Source organism: Haliaeetus albicilla, chromosome 28 (assembly GCF_947461875.1).
Source record: "Haliaeetus albicilla chromosome 28, bHalAlb1.1, whole genome shotgun sequence".
Classification (NCBI taxonomy): Eukaryota; Metazoa; Chordata; class Aves; order Accipitriformes; family Accipitridae; genus Haliaeetus; species Haliaeetus albicilla.
In genome coordinates, this window is record NC_091510.1 from 14209031 (window position 1) to 14229968 (window position 20938).

A 20938-nucleotide genomic window follows, 5' to 3' on the forward strand; every position below is an offset into this window, starting at 1 on the left:
TATTAGCATGTATTTGAGAAGATTGACTAAAATTGTAGCTTTTCTCGAGATGAAAGTCAAATTCTGTAAAGAGAAAATCAAGGTCTTTGTACTGAAGTGTGGCATCCAGGGCAACTTTTTCCGAGGTATGGAATGCTTTACCTAGAACAGGCTTGGCTAAATCCCTCTATTTGCTTATGTGCTATAAAGTGAATTTAAAATAACTGGAGCAACCAGCAGAGGCTTTTCTGCTGCAAGGGAGTCCTCTGCCTGCAGAAACATAATGGCAGTATGGAAGTATCTTGTGTATCGGTCATGTTTTCACCCTTGAAATAAATGAAAGCCATTTGCCATATGTGGACAGTGGAGCAGGCTAACACTGAGGTATGTTTGCTGAGGCTCTTCATTTGGTGGAAAAATAAAAAGATCTACTTTTAAATACAGATCTCCTGGGATTAAGGAATTACAATCAGCTTTTTTTGCAGCCCTTTTCTCTGCTATCTCCAAATATAGACCAGCTAGAGTGGAAAATCTAACTCTTAGTGCAAGTGTATTCAGTACACAAAATTGCCTATATATTGGTAGGTTAACCACTTTGCATGGTCTGCTGGGACTTTTAGATGTATGTACTCAGCTATTTATGTGCTGGGATTTTTCACATAATTTAGGGGTACACAAGCTCATACTGCTAGTTTAAAAATGTAAATCCATTTATATAAACATGTGCAGCCAATACGGAATTCTGTACATGTGACAGCACTGAAACTATGAATGAACCAACTGAGATGAACAAAGTTAAGTCTGATAATGTATAAACTCAGCAGGACTCTAGACAAAAAGCGCCAGAGACTTTAAAACAACAAAAAAAAGGAAATGTTTATGTTGGATGATCTTGAAAGTATATAACAATACCAGCAATGTCAGTTTCTTCATTCTATGGTCACCATGGACATCCCAAATTGCCTATGAATATCCAGCCATGTGCCATTTTGAAACAAACTGACCCTCCCATAATTATTCCTTTTAACTGTTAATATGTGTTCTTGAACACACACTTGCATTTATATGCAGACAGATGTCTATGATCTATGCTTTCCCTTGTGCTAATGATTTAAAACAGAAATATTTAAATTTGACTGTCTCCTTTGTTAAAATATTTGCTACTTGAATATCTGAATGTTGTAGTTTTTAAGAAACTGCATGAAACGAAAACATCATGTAGCCACACTTGATGCCTGATGAACAAATATTGTGGCTTTTATCTACAAAGAATTTTTGTGATGTCACTGATAGGACATGACTTGTTTAGAACAAATTTGGGGAGTGGCCTTATAGTCCTCATTCTATTCATTAAAACTTCAAAAGAAACTAGGAGGCATTTGGGATGAATGACACTACAGGAGCAAGTTTACTCAGATGTCATTTACCCTCAGGTGCCATTTTGCTGGCATAGATGGTTTTTCGGATTATCACTACCTTGTAGCATGTAAATACTGAAATCGTAATTTGCACAAAAATTTTTTTTCTTGTAGGATTAACATAAGAATAATATTAAAGATGGAGGAAGGAGTAGGTTATCTGATGTGCTCCTACTCCCTTGCATCTGGAAATTTCTTAGTTTTCATATACTGAAAGCATTTGTGGTGTGTTTTTTAAAAAGTGTAAGTGGTGGAAGAAGAGTCTGAAGGAAGAAGTAAGACAGGGCACGGAGGAACCTAGGGAGAAAGCTAAGGTCCAGAAAGTCTAGTATGAAGCCCATTTGCTTGTTGAAATAACTGCTATTTGCAGCTGAGAATGCTCATCAAGTTCCAAATACTTGGCTGCGGTTCTCTTTCCATAAACATTGGAGTCACATCATACATGTCTACAAGGCTCAGCCACACCTCTTCTGCCTTTGCCTCAGAATCCCTGCCTCTAGTGGTGCAGCCAACACAACAGTCCAGAACACTCTCCTTATCATTCGTAATTCCTCCATTTAAAGTTTGTTTTGGGGCTGCAAGAGGCAAAGTCTTTCCCCTATCTCTCTCCAATTCAGTGTGGCTGACCTCTTTGGACATTGGCAGACCAGGTTTTTCTTATGTTTCATGAGAGCCTGAGTTTAATCTATGTGTTGATAGAAATAGCTGGTGATGTTTTAACTTTCAAGAAGAGTTTGAAGCTTTAGGGGCTATCTCCACCCTGTTGACCTATTTAGCCTAAACAGATTGCCAAAGCTTTGGGGATGCCAAAGGTTGTGCTAGCTAGTTCCATTTGGGTCTCCCACCTAAACAAAAGGGTGGAGAATTCCAGATGCAGTGTGATTCAGGAAGGCCAAAAACCCTTCAAGACTCCATGAAAAATATTTATTTTTCATTTTTTAAGCCAATCCAGAAGAAACAGCACATCCTTTTTGCCTTTAACTCAGGCATGAGAGAAATTTGAACCACCACTGAAGGTGGAAATTCTGTGTACCTGATCTTATTGCTGTGTTTTTAAGCAGAACCACAATGGTTTTAGTGGAGTGTTTTGGTTAAAACAAAGGTCAGTCTACCGCTTGCGCTGTTTTGGTTTGTTGCATTTAAACATACATGGTAAAATATAGTGACAGCTCTTTGCCTGTGTGTTGACAATGTATGTGCAAGTAGTGTTACTTGTAGTTACACTTGCATTTTAGGTGTAACATGCATGCAAATCTCAGCTTGTCACCAGTGCTAACTGACAGGCTTTGCCAAAATGGACTGCTCTTGTGCTTTCCCTGATATCCGTTGGATGAATCCTAGGAAGCATTTCATTATGCCATAGATAACCTGACCAGGAGTGCAGCAAAAAACTCTGCCTAGAGCATAGTGGAGGCAGTAGCTATGTATTACCCATTGGAGGTTTTCTTTATTCAGATTTGCACTGGTTTTGGCTCGGATAGAGTTAAATTTCTTCATAGTAGCTAGTACGGGGCTATGTTTTGGATTTGTGATAAAAACAGTGTTGATAACACAGGGATGTTTTGGTTACTGCTGAAAGGTGCTTACACAGGCTCAAGGCCCTTTCTGCTTCTTAGACTGCTCTGCCAGCGAGTAGGCTGGGGGTGCACAAGAAGTTGGGACAGCTGACACCAACTGACCAAAGGGATATCCCAGACCATAAGGCATCACGATCAGCAAGAAAAGCTGGGGAGGTGGAGGTTGGCGGGGGTTGCCATTGCTCGGGAACTGTCTTTATCTCAACCCACGAGTTTTCTCACTTTTACCCTTCTGATTCTCCCACCCTTCCCACCATGGGGGTGTGAGTAAGCAGCTGCATGGTGCTCAGCTGGCTACTGGGATTAAACCACCACAAGATTTGAACTGCCACGTGAGCCCATTTGACACTCTTCTGAATCCCTGGAAATCATAGTTCAGAATGTGGTTTGAGTACTTGTCATGAATGTGCATCTACAGTGCTTAATTGGCCTTGTTTCTGCTGTGCTGCACTTCTAACCAGTTTTATTCCAATAGTAGTGGAGAAAAAGAATAGATAAAGTGGATGAAATTCATCTGACTAAATATAAACATCTACAATAAAAATAATCACTTTTGGCTCCCTTTGTAGTCAATGGAGAGAAACAAACATTTGTGGAGTATGATTCATCTTGTTCCGAGGTAGGTGTCTAAACTCGTTTGGATGAATCACGTCCTAAAAATGCCTGATTCTCTACATAATGAGAGCTGCTGGTGACAACTTCAGGTGTAGGTTTCTTCACTTTAGAAACCCTTATCTAAAGGGAGATGAAGTGAATCTCACCTAAGGAGATTCTAAGAACAGATAAACTACCACCTAAGGCCAGACCATCTAGCTTAGTACCACCAAGGACTGATGCCTGAGACAACATACTTAAAGAATAATGCAAGACCCAGGCAAGTATTATCTTTCCTCGTTATACTCCCCCAGCTTCTGTTTGTCAGCAGATTCGAGTCTCCATGTGCCAGAGGTTTCACCCCAGTCATTGTTTATTGTAGCTATTAGTGATGTCTTCTATGCATTTGTCTAGGCCAGTGAATTAATGTACCCCACTAACCCTCCCCACCATACTCTCCTCTGAGGCTTCAGCATTCTTGTCCAGGATTAAGAGTGTCATACTATCTGCCCATGTATGGAAACTGTTTCAGTCTAACCACTGATACTTTTCTCTCTATTTTCTCTATTTCTATTATAAGCTCTGGGAACCACAACTGCTGTATTCAACACATATGTACTGCATGGATCATACTGATGTATTTTGTTCTCAATTACCTTCCTAATATTTCTTAATGTTCTAGATGTCTTTTTGATCACTACTGAGCATTACATTATTTTTGTAGGTAATTATTCACCATGTCTCCAGAACTGGTTTCCTTAACAGTGAGTATTAATAAATTAATGAACCGTAAGGTGCTTTTTCCGGTGTGCATTGCTTTACACTTGTCAACAGTAAACTTCAAATTCCATTTTCTATCTTAGCTCTAGAATATTCTGAAATTCTGCTGCAATTCTTTACATTTATCTTGGTTATGGCTACTCTGGTTTATTTTATATGATCTGCAAGTATTGCAAGCATATTTGTTCATCCAGTTCCTGTGTAAATGTAAATCTGTTAAACAGAACAGATTTGGGAACAAATTGACATAGTACAACAGAGATACGCTCCTATAAAAAGTGATCTCTTAGCCTCAATCTTTGCTTTGTATGTTTTAAGCAGTTGTTTATCCTGTAACAGCTTAGTTTTTTTGAAGTTTCTTCGACAGAGGATCTCACCAAAATCTGTTACATTTTATGGTGAGTCTTTACCAGTTAGAGATTAAAGGGGGTTTTCACCACAGAGAGAGAAAGTGAATTGTGAAATATTCATTGTATTAGCAGAGAACTGGGATATTAGGTAGTGGAGGAAAAGCACGGAAGATCATTTTATAATAAATAACAAAGGAATTCTGTGGAAAAGGGAAAGAATGGGAAACAAAAAGATAATTGCTTTCAACATACAATAAATTAGTTTAAATAAGTTGTGATTCTAGTACTTGGAAAGAGCAAGATTCAAAGGAGGAATCTTCCCTCTCTCTCTGTTTCCAGCCTGCTCCTTTAGAGTCTGCCTGCTTCTGATGTGAAGCTGTAGCGCACCATGCAAAGTATAAATATGGATTCCTTCAGAGGTTTGATGACATTTTGTTGGAAGACACAAACATGTTTCTTGCAGATTTGTGATCTGCAAGAATTCCGTGTGTGCCAGTACCTTGGGGACCATGCCATAGATCACAGTTCAAAATTGCCAGTTCACTCTATTTATTTACCTGGGTTAATAGTAACAAAACAATATTGAACTGCAATTAAACTGAACTTGGAAAAGGATTTATGAAACCTTGTCAACTGTGTTATCCAACACAAAACCATTTGTGGGAGAACAAAGATAGTTCATTTAGAATATGTTGAAACCATAAGTGAAATCACCTTACAAATATTTTTCTCCTTGAACGGATAACATCTGACAGACGGGAAAGCAATGCCTAACCCACTATTAACCAGTACCAGGTTACCATTATAGTTAATTAGCAAGGCATTACCCATAATCCTCTGAAGACAATTGTTCTCTGGCTGTCACCCAGGCCTGCTGCAGTATAGGCTCACTGACTCCAGAAGGCTGAGAAGAGGTTTTTTTTTCCTGCAAGAAGCATATTGTGAAAGAAGCCTGGTGAAGGTGAAACACATGTTGTTACTTCAGCTTTAGGAGACCAATTTGATCACATTAGCTGGCAGCACTTCTGATGTTCACTTCAACGTCAGGGAAATTTCTGCATCAATTTTCAAAACATAACTCTATATATTAATTGCTTTTTCTCTTTGGCAGATGACTAATTTTAACTATGAACTAATTTGAAACCTGTGCCCTTGTTGAGAGCTCATCAATAGGTCATGAAAACCAGGTCACACTTTGAAAAACTGCAAGTTTTTTTCACTCTATGAAGACAAGAGTTTAACATATTCCTTAAAGACCTGGATGTTGGGGCAGAGCGTACCCTCACGAAGTTTGCTGATGACATAAAACTTTGGGGAATGGCTGATACACCAGAGAGTCTTATTGCACTTCTCTACAAGGATGGCCTGACAGTAATGCCAAACATGTTTATGTGGGGGATGTGTGTTTCCTCTTTGGACTGTGCTGATATGACCCACTCTCTGACTTGGAAGATGCTGGCGTTACTGTGGCAGCAGCCCATTCAACTGCTGAAATGAATGAAGTGCCACGCTTTAATCCATAATGACTTATCTTGATCACTAAAAAGGAGACTCAGAGGCCTTCAAAGCGGTAGCTCCCAGGTAGCTGACTGGCATGTGGATGGACCATGCAATGAGCATGTCACTGGACTGTCAGACCTCTATCACACACAACTTGAGAACAGTCCAGCAAATATCAACACTGACCACTTCAGACAGTAAAGGAACATAAATAGGGATTGCTAAGTTTCTGTTCCTTACAGGATTTCTGACTCGTGGCAATAAGCTACTTCTGATGCACATCCTGGTATTTAAGCCCACATATTTTCAAGGACTTTTGAAAAGAATTCTTGCTTTTCCATTCCTTTCATACTTTTGACCCTTACTTTTATTTTAACAATATTCTAGCTGGTGATGCCAGAAGAAGTGAAGATTGGAAAGAAAAACATATGTCATTACTCAGCAGTCTCATTGCTCAATGAGGCTGCATTCTCCATAACCCGCATTCAGTGCTTTTCTCACTGAAACACCAGTGTGCAGATTGCATAGCCCAGAACCCATGTTGCATTACAGGATCTGTGTTGGGGGTGTTGGAAAAGAAGACCTCATGTGACAGCCGCTGCACAGGGCGTGGTGGCTTAGCACTTACTTCCATTTGTGGAGCAAAATTTATTAAAGAGAGTGTATATATATACATGGGCTCATTCACTTTTTTTTCTTGCCATCCTATCTACCAGTGTCTAGAGGCAACAGAAAGACCAAGGTTTCATGGTTTTACTGGTGACAAAGGACTCCTCTGTGAATTTTGTTGTTGGGCTGCTGAGACAAGAGTCACTTGGCACTCTGCACCGGTTCACGGGTCAGGAATGGTGAGGGACAAAAACAGAGCATGTGAGAGAAGACTGCCCCAGTAAACTAAGTAGCCTTGGACAGATGTTGTGCATAAGCTCACCTGGGGTTCAGAATTTAGACACCTCTTCACCAAAGCACACTGAGAGGCTTCATCTGGAGAGCAGGGCCTACACAAAATGTACTGACAAAGGCATTTCTCACAGAATTTGTCTGTGGGTGCCACCTTGACTATAAAGCTAGAGCATAAAGACACCCTCCCCATCCTCCTCTCTATAATAATCTAATAGTGTGAGCCTTCGGCCTGGAGGTGTAGGAAATCTGGATTCAGGCCATCTTCATCTTAAGGACATGCAGATTCAGATCTCCCACTAGAGTGCCTTAATCCTTGGCTGTGGGGAAGCATAGGGAAGTGATCTTAGTCCATTTTGTCAAAGTGGATGCAAAAAAACTCAGCCAAGATTCACTAGGCCAGAAAAAGAGGGGGATCTGGGCAATTTCCTGAAGGAGGGGAGTCCTGCACTCCTGATCTTTACTTTCAGAGAACTGTTGCTGTATATTATATCAAGAAGTCACTGGATGAAATGAACTGAATTGAAAAAAACCCAAAACAAACCCTTTTCAGGGGCCTAAGTCTTTTTGGATCTAACCATAGGTCCTTTCATTGCTAACTTTTATGGTGCTATATCGCTTTGATGACCCTGTTGTGAATTCCCTTCGTTTTACTGTAGCAAGCATGGTGGCCTGTTACTATAACTTTCCTTCTGAGAACAATGACATGACTGTAAGCTGCGCATGTACATGCAGAATGCATGGCACACATTTTAACCTCACTTCCCAGAGCAGAGGTATTATTCTTACTTTGGCTCGCTTAGTAAGTTCACTAACAGGCGGGAGAAGAATAATGGAATCCTGGAGATCTGGCTCATGAGATACAGCTGTGTGCCGTGAGTAAAGCCCCCTTTGGAGATATCATTTGGGGCCAATTTCTTTATTTTGTAGTCAGGCAAAGCTCCCATTGACGTCAATGGGAATTTTCCTTCCATAAAAAATGGGGACTCAGGTTTGGCCCTGATTTTTTTGTCAGCTTGGGCCACTTCAGATAGTGCCAGTATTCTGAACGCCCACTGGTGGGCAGAAAGCTTTTGTAATGTACTTAAGATATCCTCAGGTTGGCATAAAAAGGTAAAAATAAGGAAAAACAACACATCGACCAGCCTTTTTTCAGTATTCCCAAATGTAACTTGTATGAATAGTTGGACCCCCTCAGATGCATAAGGACAGCAGGTATTTTGAATTTAATCTTTCAAAAATGCTTTTCAAATCAGACATCTGGTAATAGCTTGTAAATAGAAGTGTTAATGCATCGTATACAGGGATATTCACAATGTGAACCGCTTACTCCACCCCAAGCTTAGGAAAAGTAGAAGTTATCCATTTTCACATAATTTTTTAGCCAAAGTCTTTTAAGCATATAACTTTACAGTTTTCATAAAAAGGGCATAAAAATGAAAAATGTGTTTTGCAATGAATCTGCCACTGATATGAGTGTTCAATTAAATGGACCGTGCAAGAAAAGAGGAAAGATTTGCTACTGGGATATTGCCAATGGTATCCTTTGACACTTCTATGGTCTCATGTGTTCCTGATCAAGCAGCACAGAGCACTGGAAAATCCCAAACCAATAAGCTTGAAACCAGAGCAGTCTGCATGCATTTGATATGCAGTCAGAAGAGGCTGATTTGAAATGATTGGCACTGAACTATGGCCTTTCTATAAACTTACCTTAAAACATTTTTGCCCTTTTGTTGACACAGAACTTCACCAACTCTATTTATACCCTGGAAAACTGCATGTTTCTGCTCAGACAACAGATTCAAAGTGTGTTTTTACTAGCGGCAGCCATTTGGAATTCTTTCCTACCACACCGTATCCCATTTCACTTTAAATCTTCTCTTCTGGACACATAGAAGATTCATACTTTTGTAAAATCTAGTTACCAAATCTGGTAATTTATCATTGACATTACCTTACCCAGTGAAATATGTAACTGGTTTTAGTCCAGTTCCTTAATTTGTGTATTTTGTTCCCATCACAGAAATTTCAGTGTTCCTGATGCAATTCGGTATGGTTCCCACTGTAAGATCCAGGTTGCCATGCATGCTGTACTGCAGGTGCAGAGACAAGAGTGTCAACTCTGCTGTCTTATCCTTTCTCTCCAGCTCCAACCCTTTCTTCTATGACCCCAGGATGCCTGTCCTTCTGTGCACCTGGTTTGAGGATAGATGAACATAAGTGCTGGTAGTTGATCCATCTTGGCCATCATTTAAACCCTTAGTAGCTGATGGATGCCAAGACTGTCATGGGTCATAGAATTGCCTCCCACCTTTGTGGTGCAGGTTTCTAGGAGTGAGGAAGGGAAGTTCCAGGGAAGAAAAGACAGGATATCTTCTGGTGCCAGAAAGCCTGCCTGCAACCTCACCTGGGAACCAATGTTGGATTCCCATGGCTTCTCTACCTGTGATCTTTTGGTTTTGGTGCAACCTTGTGAGCACCAGATACTGAGAGCGCCATTGGTTTGGGGAGACAACTCCTCTGCTGTTCCCTCATTGGGACAGCAAGCACTCATTCTGACTGATGAAATAAAAGGAAACCCCATGAAAAGGGTGCATAAATGTTTCCATCATCTACTCTGTCACACACTCATACACACAGAAAGATGCATTTAGAGCATAGTAGGAGCTCTTAACAAAGAAAGTGTGAAAAACAGAATGTCACAGAGACAAATTCTCCTTGTAAAGCTAAAAAGCAGAAGCGCATCATGAATATATTTGCATTCTTGCCACTCACTGGCTTACCTTCCATAAAGCTGAGGTCTTCCTTTTCCAGTGTTGCAAACCTGGCACCACTCATAATGCTTAAATTCTCTTAAAGAAAAATAAGAAAGAGAGAAAAAGAATTATTTTGCTGTGGCCAAGGAATGCGCAAACTACTGGAAGAAGAATTTTTTAACTGCTTAACACAACATAACAGAGGTTATGCCAGTCTTCAGGATAAAAAAATACCTCATGAGGAATTCTGCTTCTTACTTGCTCTCTCATGTAATTGCATTCTCATCTGTGCAGATGCCATTTAGTTCTAAGTATAAAACTACTATCATTTATTTTTCATATGCAAGAAATCCTATTTCCATCAGTTCAAGATTCATCTGCTATGACTGATTTTGTTTTCTTGTGCATGAGGAAAGATACATAGCTCATTTGTCAAACAAATGACATGTAAAGGACCTGTCACTACTCTTCCAAACACATCCAATTCAGATATATCTTGGTCTTTGTTGGTGAAGAACGCAGTTGTTCAAGCTTTGGCTCTCTTCATGGCAACTCACTCAATTTCCATCTTTGGCTGCATTGACCACTGCATCCCCAGCTGGCACATTGACTCCCTGCCCTGCATATGGACAGTTGATTCCCACAGTAGAGAAAATGGGACAGATCTCAATCTCAGGGACAAGTGCCATGGCAGAACTTGTGATTGCTAAACGTGTTTCCTCCTCAGAACAGGACAACCTTGTCCATGCTCCTCCTGGGAAAAGTCTCTGCCCTGCGCTAACCTCTGTATCATTATCATACTGGGAGAGTATTAATTGTCTCATGTCAAAACTGGGAAGTATTCTAACAATTACATTTAACAGATGATCCTGGGAAAATGTTCACACTGATGTCCTGACTGTAACTTTTTCACTAGCATAAACATAGTCCAAAATATCTAAAATCCACCCCATTAAACCTGGAACACCAAGGAGTAAGCTTGAATTGGTTTGCATGGGAAGCACACATTTTAGTGTGTTATGAGTTCTCATTGGTCTTTCTGACTTAAATTGAAGTCTCACTGAATATTGCCATTTAATGGTAATTTGGGAACAGAGGCAGAATGCTGAAGATAAGTAAGCACACCATTAAGAAATAAACTCAAGCCTTTGAAAATGTCGAATAAACGTATCTATGTAACTTTTAAAACAAATGATGGACATCTCTCTAGACTGCTGAAATAACATTATCCCTCCATTTTTTTCCATAACATTATTCCCTTGTCTAACCAGGAATAATTCAGTGCAGCTGAAATTCAGGAGCTGAAATGAAATGCAACTGGGAATAATCCCAGTAAAGTTACTTGCCTCATGCCAGCCAATGACTTCAGTACAATGAGTCATTTTAATTGCATCATGATTGTCCAAAACACCTTCTGTTTCATTGACCTCTTGGAAAAGTGAAGGCTTCTAGTTGGGATAAGTCCTTTTCATTTCTCTCTTTGTTACAGTGTGTGCATGTTTGTCTATGAGATGTATGGAGGACTACAAATAACTGAATCATCCAACTCCAGACAAAATTAACAGTGGTGTTCAGAACAAAGCAAGATGACTGGCAAACATACAACCCTTTATAATTCCCTTTCAGTCTAAGTGGGAAAATAAACAGAGATGTCATTAAAATCTAAAAGAAAAACTAGTTATTTTTTGCATATTGCTACATGGACACCTTCAGAAATGAAAACTTGGCACTCTCACATTTGTTGAAGCAAAGAGAAAATAAAAATATGTACTTGCAACTGTATTATTTTTTCCCTAATTATTTCAGACCTTTCATCTATTGTATCATGAACTTCTTTACAGAGAAAAACAAACAATCCAATAATATAATTTGTGCAATTTCATGGCTCTAATTTCCTTTCTTGTGAAGTGGTCAAAAAGACTGTGTTTTTTCTATTTTGGTTACAGAACGTTTTGGCAAAAACTTAATTTTGGAATAATTTCCTTGACATTTGACTTACCAGTGCAAAGGAGAATGAAGGAGAAAGAGGAATTTCCATCTGGAATCTTTCCATTTGGTGCTACCCCTTATTCTGTGACAATCAGCAGCTATTCAAAACCTTCCTTAGATATAAGCAGTGAATGATATTTGTATGTTAATACATATTTTATCTGATTTCATTTTGTTTATTACAAACAGTGTGGTTTGTTTACATGCAAGTTTGAGGTAACAGTTCACAGTGTAACAGAGGTAACAGTGATTTTAAGAAATGTTGTTTGATAAATAATCTAAAACTCTTCCTAATCTGCATGAGACCTAGGCTTTAGGAAATGAAAAGAACTTGAGGAGGTCACCTATTCTGAAGAAGATCTTTGCAGGCTCAAGGCAAAAGTGTTCCTGGAATTCCTTCTCAGCAGAAGATAATGTTTCAGGGAATCATCACTGGGGAAAAGCCATGCATGGTACGTTGATACGCAAAATTCCTGCACAATACCTCTGTATCCCATTAAATCCCAAATTAGCCCAGTATAATTTGTGCGATGTACAGGCTTGAGTAAGCCTCTGCGCAGTTAAAATAGATTTATAGAGCAGTGTTTTCTTTACTTGTCAGGAGAGTTGTTGAAGAAAGTACCCCATAATAGCAGGAAGTGGGAATAAAGTGGGAATGTGGTTGCATGTAAGGATAGAAACCCCTAGTAAACACTGTACTCTGAGACTGAAAGACTACGATCCTGTTATTAAGCCCATTAAAGTTAACAGGAGCAGTTCCGACCACGAGAATGAGTGCGATTCACATATGGACTTGGGCTCTGTGAACAAGTTTGCATAAAACAAGAGCAAACCTGAAACCTTGCGAAAAAAACTTGAACTGAACCAAGCCTTTTCCTGAGGGTTGGAAAAAATTTGATTAATTGTTTAATTTTCACATTCCTCATCTTTTCCATTTTCAGCTGGGAGAAAAAGTGGACAAGAGAGTATTCTGTGGTATTTTTACTGGCCTGACTGAAGCTGAAGAAGTATTAGAGGTAATCTCATGAGAAAGTTTGACCTTGCAAGATTTCCGATTGATTTCCAGAGCCAAAAGATTCAGATGCATTTGGATAGACTTTCAACAAACATCCAAACTTCTGCATGCTTGTCTGAACTGAAGATCCAAATGTTTTGATACACTCTCCTTCCTCTCCTTGATGAATGCACATGTATATTGTGTGCGTATTTACATGTGTTATTTGCGAAACTTGGGAAAATACGTGTACATTTAGGCTCTTGTCAGAGAGGTTTCTGGGCTGAAGTGCTAATTCATTACTGGAAATAAAAGCTGATATAAAACATAAGTGCTAAGTACTCCAGAAAGTACATTATAAAAAATAGTTGAGCTATATGCAGTCTTCAGTCTCATTAGGAAGTGAGAAGGAGATGGCATGGAAAAAATTAACTTGTCAACATAGCCATATATAATTTTCAAAGAGCACAATGTGAACACAAGATGTTGCACTGACCATTCAAATAAATCAGAAAGCTGTGAATTGTTTCAGAGATTTATTGATTTAATTACCGATCATAACACAATGTGTTTGTTCTAAAGTAATCCCATAAAAAAGGAAAAACATGATGTATTTATGCAGCTCTTGGACAGAAAAGCAGATCCTTTGAAACCGGTGAGTTATGGACTGCATGTAAATCACGCATTTACTATGCAAAGCTTTTAAAGTTTCTGTAGAGAAGAGCAGCATCAACAGGGCATGTTAAATGTTAGAGATTCCAATGGAGATCTTTTTGACCTCAGAGTAGCTGAAGATTTCTCTATGATTTTAGTCATCACAGAAACCTGAAACAGCAAAGGAGCACACTGACCAGGAAGATGATTTAGCATGGGAAAATCATTGGCGCTTTTCAGCTTTGCACACAGACAGCACCTGAAAATAACTACCCTGCAAAACTCGTACTGAGGCGGAGGGAGCCTGAAGAAAATTACCTGATGCTCCTATCTGAATATTTGCCAGCATTTCAATATTTAAACACCCTGATCAGAAAAACTCATTAGAGTTAAGAACAAGCTAAAATCTCCTGAGGCAGTTCACATGCTGAAGGTTATGCATGTGCTTAAGTAAGTGCTGCCCTGGGGCAGGTCTGTGTAGATATGGAAGCCAGTATACTGGAGCAGTACTGGGAAACAGGAGCAAACCAACAGACATATAATTATGGATAAGGAGCAAAAGAAGCAAATAGCCACGACATAGTGGAAGAGAAGTCACAATGATTAAATTCACTGTCTTATGATGGAACTCTTTGTCTAAGGCAGATTTTCCTCCTCAGGACATGCCGCTGAAAAATCTTGGTTCAGTTATCCAAAGAACCCACAAGGCACATGAGAGGTCTTTTTGCCGTAACAGCACAACACAATTTATACATATATTTAAACAATAGTTGTAATCCAGAAATTTCAAAGGTTTTGATTTTCAGGGACTTGGTTCATCCAGAATGGGACCAGAGTAAGCTGTGTGTGCTTACTGTGAGCAGTCAGGGTACAAGGCCCAGTGAAGTGGGAAGTGAAGTGAGTGAATTAAACTTAGTGTTTTAGACTAAAAAGTATCACCTCCTATAAGGGATGGGGAACAAACTTACCAAAGCCACAAGGATTCCTGTCTACCTGACTTTTGGTCCATGTTCTATGTGCAGGGAGATGAAATTAAACATAAATGAATGTGATTTCTTTGGGACAAAATGTAATTTTCCAGGCTGTCCACTGGAAAAATTAACCTCTAAACTAAATCTCTGGGATTTAATTCGGGCCTGATTTTTATTGGTCCTTAAGGAATAAAAGTTAGTAACATCTAAAATAGTGTAACCTACATCTCCCTCAGAGCTGGAATAAACAGAAATTTTAATGATCTATAAAGTTTTATGAGTGACTGAACTTTAGTCAGCAGTGTTTCAGTGGGATTTCTAGAAACATCAAAAGAATAAAAAATCCAAATATAACACCATTCCACTTTGGTGGCTAAGAGTTAATAAAGTTAAAACCTCTTCCATACTCTGTCATTTAACTCCATATCATAACTCTCGTTACACTAAGGTTCATTGCCAAGAATTCAAAGTAGTAGAAGCAGCAAATGAAAAATGGCCAGAAAGACCACAGTTTTGTTAGGCAAAACAGTTCAGGTACAAGATTTTGGCTGCTGTGAAAGAAGGGGAGGTGGCCAAAACTACTTGAGTATAACAGCCTCCCCATATTCTGCAATTATATAACAATGAGTCTAGTCATTAATATCCATTAGCTGTCTCAAAGTCCTGAGCAATCCAGTGCTATAACCCCTCCCGGACTGCATCAAGCCAACAGCCTAAAGAGGTTCCCAAGACCTAAGCAAGCAGAATAATAATGATAGCTGGGAATAAACACCTTTGTTCAGTAAAATTAATCACTGCAATGCTAGAGTCTGTGACCAGGTCATTACCTTAAAGGCAGGTCCTGATTGTGGCAGCTGAGCAACCTTAATGGAAAACCTCATATGCAGAGGACATGAAGCAGCTCTTTCGTAACATGTAACTAGGCCAAGGGAGCAAGACCTTATGAGTGACAAGGTGAGCTGGAACTGGCCACTATGTCGCTAGTGTAAGCAGGAATACTACTATGGCTACAGGCTACTGCCAGTATCTTGGGGTGACATTCACTGACTGGCAGAAGGAGAAATGAGAAGAGAAAGAGGATAACTGTGTAAGGCAGAGAAAGCAGATGAAGAAGCAGGGCAAGCTGAGACTAACACAGCACTGCCCCAGAAATTGAGCTTCCCTTGCTGGGAAGAGATACAGTTCTACGGAAAGCCTTGCTCTGTAGTTGGGTGTAGGCAATGCTAACAACCCACAGCCTCTGCTGCAGCCATTAGTAGTCTTGAGGTCTCCAAGACGTACCTGCAGAGCTGGGGGGAGGAAGTTGTCTATTTTCTATAAGGTACCTAACTTGCTACAGATCACATGGGAGGTTAGGCATCTAAACATTAAGTTAGGCACCTAATACCTTGCATGGACTTGGCCCCCTATCCTTACAAACATAAGGTGATTTGGATTCCTTAATAACAATTCCAAAGAGAGATTTCTCACAGTCACTACTGCCACTTCTGTAAGGAGCAAGGGTTCCCATGTAGTGTCCAGGTCGGAGGCAGATAGCAAAGGATACAATTCCTGTCCATGTCGGTCACAGTGGTTGAACTCAGTGGGAGTAAGATGAAAGGATAAGACAAGTATAAAGTGAACAGGGCTTAGCAGTTATGCTGAAATCACAGCTTTGCATGTGCTTGGCCAGTGCAGGAGGCGAGTTACGGAATTTATTTCTCTGTCCCCAGACAGAGAAGCCTGCAGGGGAGGTTAAATTAAGAATTCTCCATAGTAGTTTTCCTTATGCATAGGGGACAGGCAGATGAAAGCATAGAGGTGGCTGAGGAAGAAGCAGACATGGTGATCAAGGCTGTCATCTTTGTCAGATCACAGGCAGGAGCTGACAGTTTGATAGGCCAATATATTTGACATATAGGGTGAGGCTAAATGTGAAAGATCTTAAAGGCAAAGATAAGATGCTTGTGTTCGACAATGCGAAGCCACTGGAAGGACACAAGGAGAGTGGTGATGCAGCCAAAGCAACGAGCCAGGAACATGGTTCTAATAGTGTTTTGAATGGAAGTGAAGGCAGCAGTAGTGCTGGAACATGGCTGGAGACCAGATTATTACAGGCGAAGTGCAAAATGACGGGATCCTGCTATGAGCCTTAGCTGACTGCTGAGAGAAAGGATGAATCTGTGAGCTATTATGTAGGAGGAGGCAAATAGACTTGGATCATACAGTGACTGAAAGAGGGAGCAGAATCTTAAATGTTCCTGATCATGGGCTGGAGGAAGTGTGAGGTTAAGAGCAGTGGAAAAATTGGGAAAGATGGACAGAAAATTTAGTTTTAGCCATTACTGATTGTCAGACATGTGGAAGTGAAGTGTTAGAATGAGAATTACATAGAGAAAAAGATAGTGAGAGATACAGGAATCATCTGCAGAGATAAATTTTTAGGATAAGGGCACCTACAAATGGGATAGAGCTAAGATCTTTAAAGAAATCTTTCTGCCTCTCTGGCTCTCTTCAGATGTCTAGGCAGCTGGAAAAGTCATGGGCATCACCAATAGCAATTCTTCCTTTATTTGCTTACTAAAAGCATAATTTTCTTAAATTTGCTGTTTTTCTCACTTCTACAATGGCTTGTGCACTGAGTGCACAGCCAATTGACTCAGCTCCAGATATTCCAGATATTCCAGATACTGATAAGGGTTACTGGCAATGCTGGACACAATAGAGCTTGTGAGTTTTATGAAAAAGGACAATACTTTCAGTGCAGTGACAAGACCCATCCCAAAATGTGGCAATCCTACTGGATGCACAATGGGTCCCGTCTTCTATGGATTTGATATAAAATAGTGTGGATATATGACAAGGCCCTGGGTATTCTTAAAGCAGCTTTATGTGGCTACTTTATTTTTCACAGTGAGATAATCCTGTGCTTTTCTATCTGGTGAGAAATGAGAGTCCTGATGGGAGTTACCAGATTGACAGACCAGGAAATACTTGATGAACATGTCATTCTTATCAAAGCCACCAGCTTTGCCGCCAGGTTGGATTAAGTCCCATCAGCATGCCATGGTTCAGCTTTTCTGTACTCTCCACCCTCCCAACCCTCCCGCCCCATCATTCTTGTTGATGGACATGACGCCCTCCTTGCCAGCCTCAAGAGGAGAGGGGCAATAAGGGCTCCTGTGCAGTTTTTTTGTTCACTCCTTTAATCCCAGAATGGCAGACTTGGTCTCTGACGCGAGATGCCAGGATGAGCTGGCCTTCAAACTTGCTCCATGACGCATCTCATGACAGGTTTTTACTCCATCAAAGAGTATCAACAACATTCTCGCAGATTTCTGCTGAGAAACTAAGGCCAAAAGCCAAGGAAACTATTTGAAGAGATGGTAGTGATTCCTTTTTCCTAATAAATTTCTAGCCAGTGTCTAAAAACCAGGGTGATGGCTGAAGTGCTGAGAGTAATAAACAGAACATCTCACCAATCATTTTGGCTTAAGAGAAAAAGAAAAGCAGCAAGTCTTTGTATACTTGAAATAATTATTAACGTTTTTATTAGGAAGAGACCAAACTTGTTCAGCTTCTTTTATAGTAAACATGTCTGGTGGGGTGGAGGGAAAGGAGGGAAAATCACGCATACTTTTCGTACAGTCTGGTTGGATAGCTGGCAAGTGCACCTGTAGGGCATATGTGAATGTATAAACCCACACATGTTCACTTAAAAGGACACTGTCAGCTTGCTTCAGAGCTTTTGTTTGCTCTTTAATCTGCATTATTTTAATACCCTCTTAGAAGCTTAAAACACATTATTTATTTCCCTATTGATTTCCTTCTTCTCTTTCCCCTTGTCAAACCCTTTCTGTGCGTGTTTGTTTTGCTTCGTTTTGAGTGGAGATAAAATTAACACAGCTGGTCTTATTTAACAGCCCAAACAACTGCAATTTGTACCGCACTTTATCAGGCCAGTGCGAGCAAGGGCGAGAGCATCAGTGGACAGCGAGTTGAGTGGACACGCTGTGGGAGTGCTGCTTCGAGGTGCCATGCTTAGACTGGCCTTTAATGGGACACCAAGGCAATGCAGTTCCTGTTTTGGTCACCTGGGGCTGGGAGAGAGGACAGACACATTGAAGAGGTTCAGTTCCTGTAAAAATGCGAGTAGCCACTTGCTGTCCCTTCCTGAACAAAATGGATGAATTAAAAAAACCACAGTGGCCTTCCTCTTAGTCTGTGCAGTCAGGTTAACACCTCTCTGACAATGCAGTAAGACCTGGTGTTAGTGTAACTAAGTGTGAGAACCTCTATTTTCAATTGTTACTGACTGCTATTTTCAGTTCTTACTGCTGTTACGAGCATGGGTCTGTTTGCCATGACACAGAGCTCCACGAAGAGCCCTGGGGACAGAGGCTGCCTGTCCTCGCCGTCCCCTCGGGGTGCTGCAGGCAGCAGACACCCCAGGAGAAGCAGCCTGGTGGGAGACAGCCAGAGAAAGCCCCTTGCTCCTTGCAGGGGAAGAGGGGTGCCAAGAGGAGCTTGCCAGAAAAGCAGGGATGGTAGGGAGCCGTTCTGAGTACTGGGCTTTCCAGGGAGATTGAAGTGGAAAGAGCGGAGAAGTGGGCCAAGGGGAGCTTCCTCGTCCATCCACTGAGCCATAGCTCTGCTGTGGGACCTCCAGCTACCTTGGGAGATTTAGCTGTGGTCACTGCTCACTCGGCCATTGCCTTTAGGGTCTGTTCCAGAACAGATTAGTTTAGCTGCTGACTCTCATTTTTAGATATTAGATCAAGTGAAGAGGCTAGAGGGAAAGCAACAGGCGTCCAAGGATCAAATAATGTTTCTGTCTTCAGCCTTGCAGGCTTTGTCAAAATCTAATAACCACTCTTTAAAGTTCCATGTGGATGAAAGGATTTTGTGATTTCACCAAAGTTTCACTCGAAAGGAAGGAGCATGGCCTTTGACAGCTTGCTTAACACTGAATGAAAGCAAGTGGGACTGGCACTGCCACTGTGCTGTTGTTTCTTCTTCCTGATGGTGCAGTGGGACCAGCTTGCAAATGAACCCTTGCAAACTGAAAGTAAGGGAAGGCCTAGTTAAGCAAAGCAGCAGGCTAAAACATACAAAATAAGCTGCACAAGAGCTCCAAATCTGGTGTTTCAACCGTTTTTGAGAATTCACAGGATTGCTGTCCTTTGGAACGTGACTCTCCAAAGGTTGCCACAAAAGAGCAGAATCTGATCTCAGTAATAGTCGTGGCTACAAAAGCAGTACAAAATAACAGGGTGAAAAGAGAAATTCACACCCAGCCCATTACTGGATTAAGCGTTTTACATTCCCACACAGTGTTCAGCTATTCTCCAGTACTTCTGGTGTCATAGAAACATAAGACACCAAGGCAAAGAAAACACCCCAAAATGCCAAGGTGAAAAGCCACCCTCACATGGAGATCAGATGTGGCTACTTCTTCCTCTACGCTGAGCAGCTCCGGACAGGGCTTTCCCACCTGGGCTGGTGGGATGCTATTTCAGGGCTTCCTTCTGCCATCTTCTGCCTCTTTGCAGTATTGCGAGCTGGGGAACAAACGCTTCAGCCTCCTGCACAGGTCTTTGGTCGGTGGCAGCAGGACCTGGGCTTTTGCCCAAGGGCAGAAGATCTGATTATAGTTATACACCGGGTAACAACTGAAAATAACTTGTTTACAATAGTAATTATGCCTTATTGAAATGATGCTCTGATGTGCTTATAGGCATCCCTGCCTGAGATCTGGTGTCTGAGCACATGCATGAAGACAGAGACTAGCTGACGTAGGTAAGCGACCATTTTTTCCTTGAGGGTTTTTCACCTTGACCTTGTGTTGCTAGCTGTCTCCCCTCCTCTTGAGGGAGGAGCTTTGTCCACCCCCACGAGGTAAGGTGCCCAGCATCTCTGCAAGGAAGTCTACAGGTTGCATCCTTCAAGACAACCAAGAGGGCAAAGACAGAAGCAAGAAACCATCTACTTCACAGGGTTAGTAGATGGCTGCGTGCTCCCGTGGGTGCTCAGGTGTTTTGCTTCCTCCTAACAAAAATGCGTCCAGTGACCGTGTAACTTTACCATTTGTGTCTCAGGAGATTGTTGTCTGATGGGCCTGGCTTGCAGTCGTCCCTCTAATTTGCTCTGACCAGCTAACTGTGTACCGAATGCTGCCTTATGCCTGGATTTTAGATAGGGATTGTCTCCTTGGGCTGCTGTAGCAGAATTATACCCAGTAATGGTTATCATCCCTGATCAGTTGTGATGGAGTAGACTGTGAGGGACCCTCTTTTGCCCCTCTTTCTTTTAAACTTCCAGACTGAAGGATAACTCATTCAGTAAGGTGGAAGGCTACTAAATGGACACCTCCCAAAGAGGACAGAGTTTTGTGTGTGCATGTGTGTGAGACCTATGTCCCTTCTGAAGGGGGTCCCACTCGGCTTTTGTCACTGATGCATTTAGTCTTAGCCAAGCAGCTTTCTGAATATGCC

At 41.0% G+C, this 20938-nt stretch overlaps 1 long non-coding RNA gene across 1 annotated transcript; it reads left to right on the top strand.

The window, feature by feature from the left end:
- Positions 1–3671: 3671 nt before the first annotated feature.
- LOC138682479 (uncharacterized) lies at positions 3672–13363 on the top strand. Its single transcript, XR_011322561.1, has 3 exons — positions 3672–4332; positions 11804–12298; positions 12788–13363. It is a non-coding gene; the product is annotated as an uncharacterized lncRNA (long non-coding RNA).
- Positions 13364–20938: the final 7575 nt, after the last annotated feature.